Source organism: Hyperoodon ampullatus (genome assembly GCF_949752795.1).
Source record: "Hyperoodon ampullatus genome assembly, chromosome: 12".
Classification (NCBI taxonomy): Eukaryota; Metazoa; Chordata; class Mammalia; order Artiodactyla; family Ziphiidae; genus Hyperoodon; species Hyperoodon ampullatus.
Genome location: NC_136925.1, coordinates 64397823 through 64416617, shown reverse-complemented (window position 1 = coordinate 64416617; position 18795 = coordinate 64397823). Strand labels below are relative to the sequence as shown.

At 41.2% G+C, this 18795-nt stretch overlaps 1 protein-coding gene across 4 annotated transcripts in view; it reads left to right on the top strand.

The window, feature by feature from the left end:
- Positions 1-18795, top strand: part of NHSL1 (NHS like 1) — a gene marked incomplete at its 5' end in the record, with an annotated part of 243045 nt that overhangs the window by 152106 nt on the left and 72144 nt on the right. The gene's annotated exons all lie outside the window — the stretch shown is intronic.

Below are 18795 nucleotides of genomic sequence, written 5' to 3'. Positions count from 1 at the left end.
TTCTCATCCCCTTCCTGCTTTGTCCCCACATCTGTCCCACTGCAACCTTCCTCATTTCCATAGGTGGCAAATTCACTTTTGCAGTTGAGCAGGCTATAAACCTTGAAGTCATATATGATTCCTGTTTTTCTCCTAACCTCCCCCGTTTAATGTCAGAAAATCCTATTGACTCAATTAAAAAAAATCTTTTCTGGGATCTGACTACCTCTGGCCACCTCTACTGCCAGCTCCTTGCCGGGTCTCACCTGGACAACTATCACAGCTTCCCTTGACAGCCTGTTTTCAACCCAGTAGCCAGAGTGAACCTTTGAAAACCTAAGTGAGCTCATGCCACTCCTTTGCTCAAGACACCTTTCACTCAGAGTAAAAGCTCAAGCCTTGGCAATTTCTCGTTATTTTGGGAACATCAATCACAGGCCAAAACTAAACCATAGAGGAGAAAAGTGGTTTTCTAAGAACCACAGAACTTGTAGCTGTGTCAGATCCTTTATTCTGGCAGAAAATGAAAAGGTTTCTTTGCTGAAACCACAGCCCCAGGTGAGTAGTGTTCTTGTCCGGTGCTCGTGGAAGGTGTGGTCTTTAATGAGATGCCTTCATCTTTTCTGCAGTGGGAGTGAAGATCATTCCAATCTGTCTCATTTTATCATCAAATGTAGCCATTTGTGTATTTAATGTAGCTACCAAGGTGTACCTTTAGTTTTTAAGAAATAAATTTGATAAGAGAGTTTCTGTTGGAATTTTGGAAAATTGATTCCCATGGCTTTTTTTTTCTTTTGGATAGGGATTAAGTTAGAACTAAACAGTAGGGAGCCTATCCATATTAGGAAGCTAACAGAAATATTTAATAAGCAGCTCACAGTTTTTATTCTTATGCATATACTTGTTTTGCTGAGCCTTGGTTTGTTATAAGGAATATCAAAAAGTCCTCTCATGATAAGTGCTTGATATTTTACTCTTTCATAGAACCCCGGATTTTTTCTTTCCGCTTTCATAGCATTATTAAAATGGAGGGCAGGCTCTGACCCACTCATTGAGTGAGATTTGCAGGTTCTTTGTGACATACCATGTCATGTGTTTGGTAGTGAAAGGTGCTGTGGCTTCCCCACTAGATTCTTAGCTCCTTGAGGGCTTATCCCGTTATCTTGACCAAGAAAGAATTCCAATTGGTATCTGTGATTAAAGGAATGAAATGTAATATTTAACCTAGTTTAGGTGGAAAGGACTTCATCCATCACTCTCCATGAAAGTAAATGGACTCTTCTGAGGATAACTGAAAATAGAAAAGTGGATTTTTCTACTTTCAATGGGACTGAAAATATGCAGGCAATAAGCAGAGCAAGAAAGATTTTTAACTTTCAAAGTTTTACTTTCTATACAACCTGCTAGAAAAACCTAGTGCAACGATTTCAGCCATTAATGGCTTGTTAAGAGGGGGAAGCTGATCAGAGAGGAGGAGGAAGGTTAATGTGTTTCTAGAAATTCAAACATTCAGAACAAACGAGTCTAGACTTTGTGGTGACAGGGAGGGAGACATGCTTCCCAGGTACCTTCTTGGTCTTTGAAGTGGCAGGTCACCATCAGGGAAATGGCCAGTCCCCTGCTGGCTCCTCTCAAGCACCGTCCTGAAGTGGTTACACTTCTCCTAAAGGACTGGGGATTTACTCACCAAGGAGAAGCACAGCCTTTAAGCACTTTCTTCCCTCTTGAGTTTTCAATTGGAAAAAAACAAAAACAAAACAAAACAAAAAACTCCGCTCCAATGCATAGTCCCATGAATGGCCCATTCATGGGACTGTAGATAAAAGGAAAGTGATAAAATTATCTTTAGAAATATGAGATTATTTTCTCTTAGCAAGTCATCATTTAAATATGGGACTTTTTCCTTTTTATATCTATTTAAATATTTCTCTTGAAATTTTATCTCATTTGACCTTCCTGATTCTAAATTTTCAGATCCACTGGATTATTTTCTAGGCTTCCCCTGTATGCATTTCACTCTATTTCCACTACAACACTTGTTCCCCGTTTTCTCCGTCAATATGCTTACAACTTGGTCCCTGTGTTTTTCTGTCCATGTTAGGTACTATGAGAACAAGCTGGTTATTATTCAGGACCTTGTATCAGAGTGTACCTAGAGGTGCTTTATTAATATCTGTTAGTGAATGAGTGCTTAGCTGCGTTAAGGACTTTACTTCTTCCCCTTTACCTCTGTGAACTATTATGGTTATTAAAAATTACAGGAACTTTAACCTGTAGGTTGTGTTTTCAGCTCAAATAAAATGAAAACGGTGGACCCATCCATCATTTTAATGACCAGTTGAGATCTTACTAAAATGCACATTCAGGATGGTGAGCCTGAAATCTGCATGATTAACCACGAGTAAAATTTTTGCAAGTGAAGCAGAAAGACTCTTAACCTAGGAGTCAAAGAGAGTTTCTCATCCTGAGTCTATCATTTACTGACTCTGAGGAAGCCACTTACCCACTGAGCCATTTTCCCCATCTAATAAATAGAAGTGGCTGCCCTGCCTACTTGATGGGGTGATTTTGTGGGAATCAAATGAGATAAAGTACCTGGAATGTTATTGGGGAAACTGGCAATTCTCTTGCTTCCTCCTCTTTCATTTTCCTATACTTCCTGTCAATTCCACCTTTTTAATATGTTCTGGAACCTGCCTCTCGTCTTCATCCCCTGGGCTAGCACTGCCTTAGTGTGATGACTTAGCATTTCATGCTTTTATTGGTTTATTGGGAGTCTAACTTTCTAATTCTAGGCTAATTGCTCTCTGATCCCCTACTTCAGACCCTATCCAGAATGTAACAGACCTCATCGTGTTTCTTCTCTTACTGTAACTCTTCAGTCCTGTCCCCCACCCATAACATTGCCTTCAGGATAAAGTTTAACTTCTTTAATATGATGCAGGGGAGCCTTTTATAAAAGAACATCTCCCTGTTTTCCTCTTCACCCTCAATTCTCACTTGCCTCTTCCCCCATCCACATTCACCACTTTTGCTCATCTTTCTTTGCACGTGTCAGGACCCTCAGCTTAGGAGGACTATCTGTTTCTCCCGTCACATCTACCTAACATTTAGATTGGACTGACAGGACTTAGTTCATACATTACCTCGTCTTGGAAGCTGTCTATCACTAACATTCCAAAGCCGGTTTTAAAGCCCTCCTCTGTGCTGCCTGTCACATTGTCATGCAGCTGTCTGTCTTCTTGTGCTGGGCAATAGGAACCTAGAAGGCAGGGCATGTGTATCAGTCATTGTGCTTGATGCCAAGAATCACATAAGACTTCATTGAGGTAATTCATTCATATTTGAAAATCTTTAAAAGTATGAGGGAAAATTCTGGTGTATCATCTGGCTTAGTATTAGAAGCAAAATAGAAAACATTAGCCTGCCCGTGTATAAAGTTATAAACTGTTCACACCTGGGATAGTGAGGCTTATTTCCAACTGTTCTCTTTAAGTAGGTTCCAAAGAGTTGAAATGCATTAAGAATTGCACAAGTAAGATTTTTTTTTTTGGTCTGGAAAGAAGTAACTATGCCAAAAAAAAGTCCTAAAGTAATTTGGGTTTTACCTGGGAAAACCATGTTTGGGATGCAGGACCACATTATTCTGTAGGGATAAATGACACGGATATTGTCAACCAAAGCCAGGTGTTCGGGTCTAGGGATTTATGACCTGGATGGTGGCGCATACCAAAAATATTAACCCATTCAAGACAAGTACAGATAAACAATTTAATGATGGAGCCTAATTGATTATCAGGCTAAGATAGTATGTTTGAGGCTTCTGGAATGAGGAATCCAAATCATGGAATACCAACCGTGATATGCAGACTTTGGCCTCGTGATGTCCATCAGCTGGCGCCATGCCTGTCGTCTTGTTACACTACATGGCAAAAAGGGACTTCGCAGATGTAATTAAGGTTACTACTCAGTGACCTTAAGAAGGGGAGATTAGCCTGGATTATCTAGGGTGGGCCTCATGTAATCACACGAGCCTTAAAGAGCAGAGCCGCTGGCAAAGGGCGGGTGGGAGAGGTTCCAAGTGTGGGAAGGAGTCAGTGTGCTCTTGCCAGCTTGAAGATGGGGGGAGCCACCGGGAAACCTTGAGAAGGAACTGAATTCAGCCAACACCTGAATGAGCTTGGAAGCAGCTCTTGCTCTACAGCCTGCAAGTAAGAGCCCACACCAGCCGACACCTTGATGTAGGCCTTGTGAGACCCTAAGCAAAGAACCCAGCCAGGCCTGCTGGACTTCAGAGCTGTACAGCCCTGAGATAAATAAGTGGGTATTGTTTTAAGGTGCTGAATTCATGGTATTTTGTTAAAACAAAAATGGGGCTGACATATGGGAGCTTCTTAGTTTGGGAACCTTTCTGTCAGGACACTTGATTTCTGGTGGCCCTTCATATTGAATGGGCTATGTTTGACAGACACTAAAATTAAATGCTCCTTCTGATAGCTGTGAGGGGTCTTTGCTTCTGGCTGATCTGAGATCTTTCCCTGACCTCCAGAACGTCAGAGTTGACCCGAAGCATGCCCATGAGTGTGTCTTAAGACTTCTAAAGGCTCCAGTGGAAAAATCAACCAGGGGAATCTTACGTTATTATATGCTGACTTTGTTCAGGAAAGGTTAACAATAAATCTGAGGAATGAAGATTGTGTTTGGTAGTACAGTATCAAAGGCTCATTCTCAATTTTTCCAAGTGTTGTATAAAAGTAGGACATTTGGGCTTCCCTGGTGGCTCAGTGGTTGAGAGTCCGCTTGCCGATGCAGGGGACACGGGTTTGTGCCCCGGTCTGGGAAGATCCCACATGCCGCGGAGCGGCTGGGCCCGTGAGCCATGGCTGCTGAGCCTGCGCGTCCGGAGCCTGTGCTCCGCAACGGGAGAGGCCACAACAGTGAGAGGCCCGCGTACCGCAAAAAAAAAAAAAAAAGTAGGACATTTAAGATGTTTACTTCCTTTTAGCATAGTTTCTCTAATATTGCTTTATGAGAGCTATTCTCTGCCAAAGGCCCCATCAAGCCCCAAATGCTTGAAATATACTAATCTTTTGTTAAGGAAAAGAGAGAGGATTTGATTGTGACTTCATTTAAGAAATACTGTACTGTCATGTTGCAGTTCTAAAAGCCATTCATTTTATTTGTGATGTACAGGACAGGCAAAGACTTAAGTCTGGGCCATGCTTTGTCAATGTGGTGAATTTGTCCGTATTAAATATTAAAACAGTTGACTTGGTATCAAAATAGGAAACAGTTTTGTCTGCATAGGATGATAATAGCAGAGTCAGAAATTAACAGAGTTGATAACCCTGCTCACTCACTAGCCTTTGTAGAAATTGAATACCGCCTGAGAGGACAAATGTATCTGTCCCTCTCAGAGCACAAAATAACAACCTTATAGATAATTCTTTGAATGAATAGTTGAAGAATGAAAATTAAAAAGAATGGGCTACTGACCTGATGGGGCAGCCCCGCCAACAAAATTTTTTTTTGCTTGCTTTGCTTATGTTATATGTGTAATGAATTTGAGATATAATTTTGACTTTGGAAATAAGAGTTTCATCTGACCTGCACATTCATTTCATCCCTCAGATATTGTCTACATTTTCTTGTTTTTCTAAGTCAGTCTCTTTGTCTCTGCATATTTATTTTTTCAAAAGAAACATTTACTTAGTATGAGAGCAAAGCTCCTGCCCAGTGGTGTTTGAAGACCAGGCTGGCTACTAAATTGTCTCTCTCCATTTCCTTTCTTCCTTGGTCCTCACACTTCCTTGGGCACACTTATTAACCTAGATCTACTTACTTATTGTTTTTCTTCTAAATATGTTTCATCCCTTCCTTCTGAATGGAAACCTTTGGGGTTTTTTCTCTCCATTCTACCACTCTATAATTCTTCATTACTCCAGTTTCTCTCTGAGTATTAGGAATATATTTTAAAAAGAAATATCAGAAACAAAATCTTGATATTTTAGGCTTATCGTATAATCATCTGACATTATATTTACTTATTAAGCCTTATAATTATGTCAAATAACTTGCTTTCTCTCCCTGGTCCTCTCACCTGAGTCTTATGTGTACAATTTACTAGCGCCCAGTAAATTACAAAGTATGAACTGGAAAATGGCCCATGAACCTCAGAGGAGGAATAAATTGGGAGACAGGTCTGGCATCCAGTTCACAGGCTCTTGTGTGGAGCTGTCTGATCACTGGTGACTTCAGCTCTGCAGGGGACTGTATGGCAGGGGGCAGGAGTCACCTACCTTCCCTGCGTCTCAGCTCTTTCACCTCTAATACACAGATGGTAATTCCCTAACTCGTGAGATTTTCATGCACTTCAGATGGTATAATGCATGTAAAGCTTGCCTGGAACCTGTCTAGACCCAATAACTGTTAAGTACCGTTTTCCTTTCTGTCCTGTATGTGTGTTAAATGCCACATAGCCTCTGTTAATCTAACCGCTGTTTGTGACACTGCAGCGTCAAAGAGGATCCTTTCACTCAGCGTTTTCTGTTTCCTAAGTGGATTGGTAGGGATCGTACCCACTTGTTTTTACTCTTCATATGCAGATGCTCTCAGCAAGTGCCCGAACACCGGTAATCCTGCTGCACTCTGACTTGCCAGTGATGGGAGCTATAAATTCAGCTGCTGTGCACGAATGAAAATGAGGGGATTTGTTTTCATAGTGCGACAAGCCTTATAAGCCTTATTACTCTTTTGTCACTTCATCTTTTAAAAAGAACAGAAACTTTTGCTGCTGTTGCACTTTTGCCTCTGCTGCTTCACTGTCCCGGGCTGCTGGTTGTGAGCCACATTGGAACGTTCATCTACATGTCTGTATGGGTTTTGGTGTTTCATTGTGGAGTTGTTTTTTTTTCTTTTTCCTCTGCACATAACTTTAGTTTCTAAAATATGTAACTACGAAAGAAAGCCTTATCCGTACAAAATCCAGTGCAGCCTCACAGCGCTGTTCTTGACCTCATATGTCAATAGGATAAAAAGGAGGAGCCCAAAGAGAGACAACATTGATTTGTGTGCTGCTTATACAGCTGGCTCAATTTGCTTTCTTGTTTAAACACTGCAAAGCAAAGACAAAGAAGCTAATGTTACACACATTACAGGGTGTATTACCTTTTTTAAGGCATATCTGTAAGTGTAAAGAAGCAGGATAGATGCTGGGGGCATTTTAAAAAAAGGACCAAGATTGACAAAATTTTTATGGATATTATCAAGATGGATTTTATTCAACTTAAGACCCTGTGTCAGGTTATTTTAAAATTCATTAGTATTGCAGGTAAAAAATAGAAGGAAATGAGGATATTTAAATACAAAAGTAGACTCTTGAAAGTAGTGATACAGAGAAAGTTAAATTTCAAAACTGATGAAGTGTAGCCAAAACTGCATGCAGAGGAAAATTAGTAAACTTACATGTTTGTATTTTTAAGCAAAAAAGAATAAAAACCAAGCTCTTGACTCCCGGGAAAGTATGAAGGTTCATAGTTATTGAAACGGCTTATAATAAAAATTGGAGAAAAATGGCAAACCCACTGGAATTTGTTCATATATTACTGGTGTTCTGGGTAAAAGAAGAGAGGGCAGGGAAGGGGCATATATAAGAAGGAAGAGAAGTGGGGACTGTGTATGACAAAATATGAGGTTTTAACATTGACCCGAGATAAAATTTTCAATTTTATCTTTAATCTTGTGATCATTTTGGCCAGATATTTTCAAATCATTTTTTTCCCTAATAGACTTCCTTATCGGATCCCCAAGTATTTCCCCAACACTTAAGTTGTCCTTAGAACTCTGCTTCATTCCCTCTTGTATCAGCCTAGCTAACCTCCAATTTTATGTTGTCTTTTATTTTGCAGCAAAATAAAATGATTTTATATCTTCTTGCTCGGGGTGCGTATAGTGATTGTACAGGACTGAATCCTTGCTGTTTCTGACAGGCTAGAAGCATCTCTTTTATCTATTTATATCACATACGTTTGTGCCCCAAATAGAACTTTGAGCTCAACTAGTGTGATTCTGTCATTATAGATGTGAAAAAACCAAGGCCCAGACACAGCAAGGTTCCAGGTCTCACCTATCAAGGTGTGAGGACTAGAAATGGCAATCCTTGGCCAAAGGCTACTCTGTCTCTACCAGTTTGTAGCCAGCCCGGTTATTCTATGTGCCAACCCTTTCAACACCGTTTCAACCAATTTTCTCTTTGGCTTTTATTACATGAAAATTTGGCAAGAGGAGCTTCCATCATTCAGGTGATTTTCAAAGGCAAAGACTCTCCTTTTAATTTATTTTTGATATTTACGAATGGTCCTGTGATAATCACAGGAACATCCCTTCAGTATTTTTAAATTCTGTTTTTACTTGAGTACTCACTTGATGTGGAAGAATACCTTTAAATCACTCTACTGGTCTTTCCTCTGTGGAAAGCTTTTTGGCATTATCTACGTAGAAGCTGGATATATGCACGCTATGAACCAGCAAATTCCCCTTTTAGTGAGGTACCCAACATAAAGATATAAATATGTTCACCAAATGACATGCATGAGAATGTTCACAGCTGTACTTTTCATAGTAGCCCCAAATGAGGAAAAAAACAAATGTCCATTCATAATAAAATGGATGAGTAAGTCTTTTACCATACAGCACTAGGAATAAACAGACTACTGCTACATGCAACCACCTAGATGGATATCACAAACATAGTGTTGAGTGAGATATGCCAGACACAGGAGAGTATGATTCCCATCACATAAAATTCAAAAACAGGCAGGAGTAATCGTTGGTGATGATGTCAGGGTAGTGGTTACCTTTGGGACATGAACAGGGAGTTCTGGGAGCTGGTAACCATCTATGTCTTGATCTGGGTGCTGGTTACATGGACATCCACTTTGTGGCAATTCAGTAAGCTGCTCACTTAACCATTTGTGCAGTTTTCTGTACCCGATAAAAAGTGCACTTAAAATCCATGCTTAAATTTAGCTTTCGGTTCTCAGGCTTTGTGTGCATCTATGTGGGGCTTGGCTTGCTGTGTCTTCTTTGTTAAGTGATTACTCCTTCCATAGGCAGCCCCAGAGGGCCTATGGGGTGGCGAGTAATTAGGAGGGGGCTTCCAGCATCCCATACCTGGTTTTAATTCTTGCCCCACCACTGGACAAGCTTATGGCCTTTGAAAATTACTTAGCTCCTTACTGCGTCTCTGTTTCCACAACGACACCTCGGGGCTGTGATCAGCATCAGTGAGTTAAATGAGATCATGCATGGAAATGGTCAGCTCAGAGTAAGCACTATTAACTTCTAGCTATTGTTTTTGTTTTGTCTCCCTAAAGACTGTGCTGTCCCTTAAAAATACAGAGCAATCTTGCTATTTGGCACCAGGCCAGACCTGCAACATAGACGTGGGTTTGGGCTTCCCATTCTTATGTCCTTAGATTTCATACTCTCCATGACTCTTCTGTTCCAGTATTCATGATGATTCCGTGTCAAGAATTCCCAATCAAGGGAGTCAAGAATTCCCCTGTCTCAGTGCACTGTCTTCTATTCCTGGAGATATGGAGCTATTTTGCTCCAGCTTTTTTACCTTAAAATGTTCTCATTAATCCATTGCCTTCCCCACGCCCTCCACCTCCCAATGACAATTTTTTCTTCCTAAATACAAAAAATGCTGGATGAGCTGCAAGACATGGGGAGCAGACTTCCTGTAATTGCCTTGCTGGGTTCCTTTTGCCCAAATGAGTGATTCTTCTCAGGAATGTTCAGAACCTGTGTCCAGCCATTGTTTGGTGGGAAGATGGAGATCGCAAATGCTATACAAAGAGATCAGGAAAGGGTGAAATGGGGGGTGTGTGTGGAGACCCTTTCTTTTTTCCATTAATGAAACTCATCGATTCAGAAAATAATCCCCTCCCTTTATGCCTAAAGATTATTGTCATTCATTAACCCAGATTGTTGAATCTTGTTTTCTAATGTGAATCTAAAAAGGGCTTTTCAGTGACCCATGGACACAGAAACAAACCAGAGAGCTTGAAGAGAAATAGACCAAAATTTTTCTGAAAAGGGATATTATAATGACGTATTTCAGAGTTTGAAACTACTTTCTTGACCTCACATATCCTTTACCTACCCGCCCATTTTTCTCTTTGTCTTCAGAGGAAAACATGTTAATAAACCAGGTGGTCTACATCCAATCTCCTCACTTTCCCGCCGCCTCTTCACTTTTTCGTGGATGTGGATCTGGATCGTCCACTGCGCGCCGTGCATCCCCTCAGGGAACTCGCAGCTTCCCTGCGGCCGGATGCAGCGCTTACGGTTTTGTCTGTGCCTCACTTTAGTAGCACATTCTGTGCACGTGACTATTTCCCCCCTTTGATACAGTTTCCTCCCTTAGAGTTTAAGAACCTACTTCACTGGCCACTTCTTGACTCTTTCTTCCTCTTTCAAACCAAGAGCCTTAGGATTCAACCCTCCGTTCTCTTCTCTACCTGCCTTCTTTCCCCAGGTGTTCTCATTCAGTGCTTTTAAGTACCTTTTGTATGCTCATTTCCAAGTATGCTTTTTTAAAAATTTTATTTTATTCAAGTATAGTAATTTACAGTGTTGTGTTAATTTCTGCTGTACAGCAAAGTGATTCAGTTATACATATATATACATTCTTTTTCATATTCTTTTCCGTTATGGTTTATCACAGGATATTGAATATAGTTCCCTGTGCTCTACAGTAGGACCTTGTTGTTTTCCAAGTTGTTTTTAACCTCCGACCCTGGCCTCTCCTCTGAGTTTCAGACTTAACATGCAATTGGCCATGTGAGATTTTCACTTGCCGGTCCCACGGACGGCTCCATTGGAGCATGTTTTGATTCCCTTCCCCTTCAACTGTTCCCCCTCCAGGGTTCCCTTTCTCAATAGACAGCATCACTAGCCTCCCCCAAGGTAAATTCTGCAGAAAACAACAGCAACAACAACAACAACTGGAGTTAACTGATCCTCCCTTTCTTTATGTCCTACATCTAACCTTTTTTTTTTTTTTTTTCTGCGGTACATGAGTCTCTCACTGTCGTGGCCTCTCCCGTTGCGGAGCACAGGCTCCAGACGCGCAGGCTCACCACCGTTTTCTTTTTTCAGCACCAGTTCAAGCTCCCATTATTTCTTGCCTAGTTCACCACAGTAGCTTCCTACTTCTTATTACTTGTATACAATCTGTTCTCCACACAGTGGAAAATTGGATAGTGGTTAGAGAGATCTGGTCGAAGCTCATGTGTTTGTTCCAAAAATTAGAACTCAAGGTGGAATTGACCAACTTCTCATTCAGGCTCTGTTGTCACTGAAAGAAAAACACCCAGCATCAAGAGTCGTGAGTTTTATTCAGGGTCTTACTGAGGACTATAGCTCAGGAGACAGCCACTCAGTAGCTCTGAGGAGACTGCTCTGAAGAGGCAGGGGAGAAACCAGTTTATGATTTTTGGGGAGAAAATACGGGCAGTCAAGCGTATGTCTCAGTAAAAGGCTACTGCTAACCACAAAGAACCGATATCTCAAGTAAATGATTTTAATGCTTTTCTGTGTATGGGAAGATGCATGGAGGTGGGGTCATTAAAATTCTTCCTGAGATATGCATCTAACTGTCTAAGGGACCTGCTTGTCCAGAGCACAGAGGGCCTCACCCTGTCATCGTCTTAATTTCCTGTCAGGGTGCCCTGTCGGTCAGCAACTGCAGCCGGTCAGTGACTTAACCCTTGCAGAGCTGGGTGGTGAGCATCGCTCTCTGTTCTTCTTTGTTCATACCACCATAGACAGAGAGGGCTGACATGTTTCTTTTTTAGAGATAGAACCTTTCAGTAATATAAATGGGAAGCAAAGAGTTACTAATCAACCCTCTCTGAATCCTGAAATGGAGGGAATAAGAAATACGATATGGCCAATGTAAGTGTTCTGGATCCTTCTCCAGACATCTTGTTAGAAACCCTTAGTTGTGTGTGGAGGAGCGTCATTTCTGAAGTGTGAGAGAGAACTAGCACCAGACAACAACCTGCAGACAACTGTGCTTGTTTTCAAAGATTGTTTACGAAAGTCGCCCTGCTCCCTGTTGCTCTTCTGACGTGGACTATGTATCATGACAATTAAAAACACATCTTGTGGGCTTCCCTGGTGGCGCAGTGGTTGAGAGTCCGCCTGCCGATGCAGGGGACACGGGTTCATGCCCCGGTCTGGGAAGATCCCACATGCCGCGGAGCGGCTGGGCCCGTGAGCCATGGCCGCTGAGCCTGCGTGTCCGGAGCCTGTGCTCCTCAACGGGAGAGGCCCCAACAGTGAGAGGCCCGCGTACCACAAAAAAAAAAAAAAAAAATCTTGTACACATGTCACACTCGCCTTGCAAAATTAAATTATTCATAGATCGAGATGGCAGTAAATTACTTTCTTCATCCAAGATGCCATTTCTCTGATTTTTAAAAAACTGGGTAAGAACATTAATATTTAATGCTTTTATTTTATAATATCAGGGTGTTTATGAAGAAATAAATATTTTTGAATAATGAGATCCATAGAAATTCCATTTGATTGTCATTTGTTTCTTGATAAGACTTTCTTCAGGTCATTTTATCAAAAGGAAAATTGGATAGCAAAATAGAATTTTTTTAAGGAGATTCACTAAATTACCACTAAATTATGCCTTGAAAAAATACTGCTGAAGATATTACTATCTACATGGTGGTTTTTTCCTGCCTCATTTCAGAGATGGCTTATTTGCGCAGTATGCTCAGAAAAATTGTGTTCTCTCAATAGATGCTCACCTATGGAGTGTTTAATTCTTCAGTGGCATTTTGGAATGTGTAAGTATCAGAGTTTCTATATCACTGCTTAGATTATTCACTCTTCTTCCTGAGAACACATGATATAGTAGATAATTAAGGCCAAACATTAACTTTTCTAGCATTGTTTCTGTTCATTTTTTTTTCCAATTTTAATTACATAAGGTAGTTGGAAAAGTGAGTTTATCGAACTTGCTCTTTTAATTTGTGAAGTCAGATTGCAACAACCTATGGAATAAATTCCGGTTTCTTGAAAATCATTCCTTTGAACCTTCCACTCTCACCTCTATTGCCATTATTTTTCTTATATAATGTGAATTTGAGCATGTCTTTTAAAAAATCTGCTGTAATTTTTTTTTTTTTTTTAAGTTCTCCAAAAATGAAGTCTATGGAAAGAAACCAGTCCTGGGCTGTGTTGAGTTGATGTACTTAGTAGGTGACCATGTTGAATACTACTTGTGGGCCACTGATGCAATTTGAGTAAAAGCATTCTCCAACTTTCTCAGCTGCTGATTTAGGAAGATCAGACGTAAATGACTATATTTCTGGATCTGAATCAAAAACAGATATAAAAGGCGATGAATCCCAGTTGATTTTGGAGCCTCTTGTAATTGTTCTTTCTCAAGAACTTGGCCAGAAATCCTGCAGCAGTTTCTGTCACTGGCTCATTCAGCTCCATCTCACTCCCTGTTTGGCCTGACTTCTCCTATCATGTTAGCTAACACCTTCATTTCCCAGACTCCCTTGCAGCTAGAGTTGCAGGTACATGACCTAGGCTCTGTCACCCAGACCCACTGATTGAATTTGGATGCCAAACTGAGGAATCATAGGCAATAGCTGTGTAGGCTGTTTGGATCTCCTGGCAAGCCCAGCAGCACTGGTCTCTTGCTCTTCCAACATTTGCTTCTGTGGACACTTGACATCCAGACTTGTACATGATCAGTGATAGCCGGTGATGACCAGCAGGTGGCGACAGCGGCAACGTTTCATTGTAACAGTCCTGACTATGTGGTGTGTAAACTTATCCTCTGGCCACCTGGAGATTGGAGATTCTGAAAGCTCCTTAAGGTCCCTCAGTAATTCCTCTTGCCTTAATATAATGAGTGGATTCTGTTTGCATCTAAGTGTTCTGGCATTGCCATCATAGCTGCTTTAATAAAATGCTGGCTGTCCTGTTTCAATTATCTATGTTCTTTCCCTAAACACTGATGTTCTTTCCCTAAATACTGATAGTGGCTAGATTTTCTTGTGTATTCTTTATCAGAATTGATGCAGTATTTCAGAGTTGTATGTAATTAACATTGAGGAAAAGACAGTGTTTTAAAAATAAACAGAAACTATGTTATTTTTCATTTATGGTCTTTTTTATAAGATACATTTCTTTATTTTTTTCTTTTCCATTATAGGTTATTATGAGATATTGAGCAACTTCCCTGTGCTATACAATAGGTCCTTGTGGTTCACCTGTTTTATATATAGTAGTGTGTATATGTTAATTCCCAAATCCTAATTTATCTCCCCCATGACCCCCGCTATCCCCCTGCTATCCCCTTCAGTTACCATAAGTTTGTTTTCTATGTCTGTGAGTCTGTTTCTGTTTTGCAGATATGTTCATTTGTATCATTTTTTTAGATTCTATATGTAAGTAATATATGATATTTGTCTTTCTCTGTCTGACTTCACTTAGTATGATAATCTCTAGGTCCATCCATGTTGCTGCAAATGGCATTATTTCATTCGTTTTTATGGCTGAGTAATATTCCATTGTGTGTATATACCACATCTTCTTTATCCATTCATCTGTCGATGGACATTTAGATTGCTTCCATGTCTTGGATATTGTAAATAGTGCTGCTATGAACATTGCCTGTATCTTTTCGAATCAGAGTTTTCTCTGGATGTATGCCCAGGATTGGGATTGCGGGATCATATGGTAACTCTCTTTTTAGTTCTTTAAGGAACCTCCATACTGTTCTCTATAGTGGCTGTACCAATTTACATTCCCACCAACAGTGCAGGAGGGTTCCTTTCTCTCCACACCCTCTCCAGCATTTATTATTTGTAGACTTTTAATGATGGCCATTCTGATCTGTGTGAGGTGTTACCTCATTGTAGTTTTGATTTGCATTTCTCTAATAATTAGTGATGTTGAACATCTTTTCATGTGTCTATGCGCCATCATTTATGAGCTTTGTTCATGACCATACAGTTTATACAAACCCCACTCTTAGCAAAAAAAAAAAGTCAGTTTGTCAAGGTAAGAAGTAATCAGGAACTAAAATGTTCATTCAAAATTGTCCAGCAATATGAAATTGAAAGAGAGACTGGTGAGACTAGAGGCTAACGTGAGTCAGTAGGTGACTGTATCCCATCCCCCAGATTGTTGGTGTCCTACCTGGAATAGATTAGCATTGAAGAGAGGGGGGCAGTGTTAGGCTACAGCCAAAGGTGAGGCATGGGGGAAGTCATTAACATAAGGGGCACAGACTACTTACCTCCATTCCTTCTTTCATCAACATTAGTTTATCTTGGTTTTATGGAATTTGCCTACTATCTCAATTCATTTTTCTATGTCTTTCAAATTTTTCTAAAACACAGGATCACTACCTTATATGAAAACTTTTGCTGTCCAATCATTACTGACTGAATGAAGTCTGACCCCTTTAGTCAATAGGCAAGATTCCTCCCGACCAGTCCTGACTTACTTTTCCAGCCATATTCCCACTGCCAGCCCTAGGAACCCCATTTTTTCATCTGAAGGGCTAGCAGATTGTCTCAGGCAGGTTCAGGTGCAGACAGCAATGTACGCAGAAGGGGATTGAACACAGGGTGTAAGGATCGTTGGAAAAACTTGGGGAACAGGTCCAAGTTGAACTCCCAGGAATGATTTCCAAGAAACCAGTTCAGAACTGGCTCACCAAGGGAGCCGTTATCTCTGCTGCCAGCAGAAAACTGGCACTCAGGTTTGGACTCCAAGATCACATTGCCACAGCTGTGTGCCTTACCTGCGAAATGAGTGCTACTGGTCTAGCCTACCATCTCCACGTAAGGAGGGACTGGACGCTGAGGCTGCAGTTACCACTCCTACTGAAGTGTCTCAACAGTCAGACTAACCACCAGAGCCAGCCTAGTGCAGACTCAAGTCCTCAGCCAAGTTGAGGTGCAGCGACTTTTCAAACCAGGAGGCTCAGGTATACTGGAGTCGGGGAAATGTGGTTTCCAGCTCCCAGTGACTGCAAGGCGGTTTGACTGAGGCCATCAGAGGCAGCGTGCACCATTTGTCATACACATGACTCATATTCCCAGCACACAGACGCCTCGCTCTCTTCTTTCGGCCTTTGCTCTTGCACTTTTGTCTAGTTGGAATGTGTTTCATATCCTCTCTATGTAGCAAAGCCTTCAAGGTCTAGCTCACATGTCATCCTGCTATGTCATGTTTTCCCTGATATCATTTCCTTTTGGCCCCCATTAGAGTTTACCCTCTGTTTTAAAATGTCTTATTACTGTTTGCTTGTATCTGTCTTCTTCTATTCAATAGAATTCCTTACAGACAAGGAATAGATTCATTTTTGTCATTTAGTCAAACTTACTGGCATCTCCAAAGCCAATAAAGGCCTGGTCCTGGTCCTCAAGGAGGGAAGGTCCTAGTATGGGAGGCAGATTAGGCCAGTTATGGAATGGATAAACCACAAAGGAGTGAACAATCCACTCTTGTGGGGAGAGGGCATGGGAGATGAAAGGATCAAGGAAGGCTTTGTAAAAGAATTGTCTCCATCTTGGGGTCTCCAGTGCTTAGAGTGGTTAGTGCTTGGTGTATAGCATCTTTAATAAAGAAGACCAGGCTGGAAAGGAGTGATGTGATATTTTTGAATGAACTTTTGTCTCTTCTTCTTTTTTTTTTTTTGCGGTACGCAGGCCTCTCACTGCTGTGGCCTCTCCCGTTGCGGAGCACAGGCTCCGGACGCGCAGGCTCAGCGGCCATGGCTCACGGGCCCAGCCGCTCCGCGGCATGTGGGATCTTCCCAGACCAGGGCACAAACCCGTGTCCCCTGCATCGGCAGGCGGACTCTCAACCACTGCACCACCAGGGAAGCCCTTGTCTCTTCTTAAAAGCTCTTTATTAATACTGATACTTTAACATTAGTTATTTTTTAATGCCATAGAGTAAAGCTAAATCCTCTAGAGCTCATAGTGTTTAAACTGTTTCTTTTCTTCCTGTAACTCATTCCTTTAATAAAATAATATTAACTGCATGCCTGCTGTGTATCAGATCTGGTGCTCGGCACCTGGACCCTGCAGACCTGCTGAGCTGTGGCCTCTGTTCTACAGTCTAGATCCTGTGTCTAGTGGGACATACAGTTACTAAACAAATAACTACACAAACACAAGTCCTAGTGCTATGAAAGAAAAGTGAAGGTCTCCATGAGAGTGAATAATAGAAGGTAGAAACAGAATCAGGGTCAGGGAAGGTTTGCTTTCCTGAAGAAATGGCAATTAATCTGAGCCCCAACGTATCATGGGAAAAAAGTAAGAAAAAAGTAACCCACTATTCTTCTCTCATTTTTCATAGCAACCAAAAAGGAGTTTTTCCCTTTAACTCTTCCCCCTTTGTCCATCAGCCCCAGCAATCATTTGGTTGCCAATATACCTGGTATTAAAGTAAATAAATTCCAATTTCAACACACAAGGAGACATTTCAAAAAATGACTTGTACAATGTATAATGAGGTGAAAATAACCATTATCTATGTGGACATTTTTGTTATATTTGCAAGCTACTTCTTAAGGGAAATTTCCACAGAGGTTAAACAACTATGGCCCTATAGACAAATGCTTTTAACATTTCCAGGCTCTTTCCCTCCCTCACCTGTTTCATAAAGATGGGTGATTACCCCCTTTTTTTGAATGTGCCCATGAATGTTATGTGTTTTCACATTGTATCAAGTTCCCAAGCATCTGGCTTTTCCTGGCACCAGGATTGGCCCTGTGCAAAGAGATCTGTATGGATTCGGCCCTGGCCTGCCAGGAGCTTACAAAAATGGCAGAGGGGGTTTTGCCATGTGTAGAACACACAAAGCATTAAGGCAAACAACTTAAAAACCATTTGACTTAACCCGAGAATGGATAATTGATGCTAGAGCATACATAGACCAAGTACCTTCTATTAGGAAAGCAAGAAGCAAGACCTTCATCATGGGGAATGGAGGCAACCTTAGAGAAAGCCCACGTGGAGAGGGCAGGCTGAGGGGAATTCGCTCCTCCTTTGATCATTGTGGGAATCTTCCAAAGCCCTCTGCATAGAACAGAGGAGACTTACTTCACTCTGTATGACAGACTCTAGGTCTATCCACCTCATTACAAATAGCTCAATTTCGTTTCTTTTTTATGGCTGAGTAATATTCCATTGTATATATGTGCCACATCTTCTTTATCCATTCATCCGATGATGGACACTTAGGTTGTTTCCATGCTAACACATATATATATATATATGGAATTTAAGGGAAAAAAATGTCATGAAGAACCTAGGGGTAAAACAGGAATAAAGACACAGACCTACTTGAGAATGGACTTGAGGATATGGGGAGGGGGAAGGGTAAGCTGTGACAAAGCGAGAGAGAGGCATGGACCTATATACAGTACCAAATGTGAGGTAGATAGATAGTGGGAAGCAGCCGCAGAGCACAGGGAGATCAGCTCGGTGCTCTGTGACCACCTGGAGGGGTGGGATAGGGAGGGTGGGAGGGAGGGAGATGCAAGAGGGAAGGGATATGGGAACAGATGTATATGTATAACTGATTCACTTTGTTATAAAGCAGAAACTAATAATAATAAAAAAAGAACAGGAGAATTTGCAGGCTACTGCTGAAAGCAGTCCTCTGCCTCAGGACTACCAAACTATCCCCTTTTCCAGTGCGATGTTTTTAGGACATTCTACACATTTTAGTGCTCTCTGAATGAAGCAT